Genomic DNA, 2,237 nt, shown 5'->3' with positions numbered 1-2,237 from the left:
TGTGCAATAAACTTACTAAAACAGAGGTGACAGGTATTTCAAAACTTGCTTTCTTTTAGGACATTCTTTATACTTTGGACCTATAACTGAAAAAATGATTTGAATAAAGACTTACTACAATGGAAAATGAAGGATTTACAGGCTGCTGCACATAGATCTCTATGATTTTTTGGGAATGCTAATGGAAATTACAGCAATCGAGGTTAAAAAAGCTTTTGTGTTATATTATACACTTGAAGCTTTCTCTAAAACAACAATTATATCCCTGATGTAGATGGGTGCATGTATTATCAATGGAGAACAGAACTGGTCATCACATTATTAGCAGCTTTCAAACCCTGAGGGTAATGTTCACTTACCTGAGATCCAAGACAGTCTCACAGAAAAAGAACTGTGTCAAATCTGATGAACCATGACCCACCTGATGCCATCATTGGACTCGTAGACACTAAAACGTTTCTGTTACTGAAATGTTTCATATTCTGTAGGATCTCCTCATTGTAGGTTTCCAAATGATTCTTTCTATATTATAGGAAGTACTTACAATAAATGGAAGGAGACATTGTACTTATTGTGAAATTTTGTTTAAATAGCTTAAGTGTTTAACTAGGTTCCCTCGTATTATGCACTTTTCTGCGATCAAAACATTCTTCCTTAAAAGTAAGTTAGCGCAAAACATGATACTGTAGGGTAGTACTGAATAAAATAAGCAACTCTTGGGTAAACGAAATAGATTACTTTGGTAATTTGTGATGATATGAAGTTGAAAAGGTGGTGCCCTGAGTTCCTCAACAAGCTTCTAAATCTTGTTTTCTTCGATTTATATTCATATCAGTCAACACAGAATTTTTGTAGGCTCTGAGAGTCTTCTGGATGGCAAAACCTAAAAATATTGATGTAGGTTTAATATTGATGTATTACTTGTCAATCAGTATTCAATCACTACTTTCGAAATAAACTTCAACTTTTATAGTACTGCTTCTTAATTAATGACTGTTCCCATTTTCCACTCCAAGGCTCCTCTTAAGCACCCATGCAATATTGGAAGCTCCATGATGAACTTACTGTGACATATGGGTGTCTGCTTGCAAACTCAACTGTCACATGCTGTCAAAGATGTACCTCAAACAAATAATAAAATAGAAGACAAATACCTAATATCCTAATTATAAAAGTTTTGCACTTGAGTATGATTTAAAAAGTATAGGCTTCAGCATAAAATCAGCTACCAACATGCAGTTTTAATCTGTCAGGAAGTTTCATATCAGTGCACACTCCACTGCAGAGTGAAAATCTCATTCTGGAAACATCCCCAGGCTGTGGCTAAGCCGTGTCTCCGCAGTATCCTTTCTTTCAGGAGTGCTAGTTCTGCAAGGTTCGCAGGAGAGCTTCTGTAAAGTTTGGAAGGTAGGAGACGAGATACTGGCAGAAGTAAAGCTGTGAGGGCCAGGCGTGAGTCGTGCTTCGGTAGCTCAGATGGTAGAGCACTTGCCCGCGAAAGGCAAAGGTCCCGAGTTCGAGTCTCGGTCGGGGCACACAGTTTTAATCTGCCAGTAAGTTTCATATCAGCGCACACTCCGCTGCAGAGTGAAAATCTCATTCTGGAAACATGCTTGTTCATTTATAGATGACGAAGGTACAGGAAACTTCAGAACACTGATGTTTATAGAAAAATCCCAAATAAATGAATAAGTATGTTACTGTTTTTAAGTAATCAAATTCAGCTATTACATATTAGAATAAGAATTACTTTTAATTCATATATAATAGGTATTTGAATGTAATTTGGATTTGTCTTTACTATTCCTCAATTAATTATAATTCTATTCAAAATTTTTGTAACATTCTTGGTTTTACATTTGAAAGCACTGAGTAACTATATACATCTTTTGTATTATTACCCATCATTATCATTATTTTCTTTTCTTTTAAAGTTAAATAATCACAAGATTTTTAATGGAATCGGTTCTTTTAATGTTATAAAATTCCTGTATATTGGAATCATTTGTATTAACATCAATATAATTCTATGTATTCATTATTATCACTATTCTTGCATCACCGTAGAAGCATAATGAATGACAAATAAACTAGGATCTACTTTAAGACCTGTCACATATGACTTATTACACTCTTTTACATATTACCGAATATTTTATTTTCACCTTTTTATTTTCACCTTTCCATGACAATGTGGTCAATCTAATTTACTTCACTACATTAATTATGTGGTTCAG

At 34.2% G+C, this 2,237-nt stretch overlaps 1 non-coding gene across 1 annotated transcript; it reads left to right on the top strand.

The window, feature by feature from the left end:
- The first annotated feature begins 1,461 nt into the window (after nucleotides 1-1,461).
- On the top strand, nucleotides 1,462-1,535 carry Trnas-cga. The gene has a single exon. It is a non-coding gene; the product is annotated as a tRNA-Ser (tRNA).
- Nucleotides 1,536-2,237: the final 702 nt, after the last annotated feature.

The sequence above is a fragment of the Schistocerca americana genome, chromosome 2 (genome assembly GCF_021461395.2).
Source record: "Schistocerca americana isolate TAMUIC-IGC-003095 chromosome 2, iqSchAmer2.1, whole genome shotgun sequence".
NCBI classification, from domain to species: Eukaryota; Metazoa; Arthropoda; class Insecta; order Orthoptera; family Acrididae; genus Schistocerca; species Schistocerca americana.
Note: the sequence above shows the minus strand (reverse complement) of the source record. Positions and strands in the feature narration are given on the sequence as shown.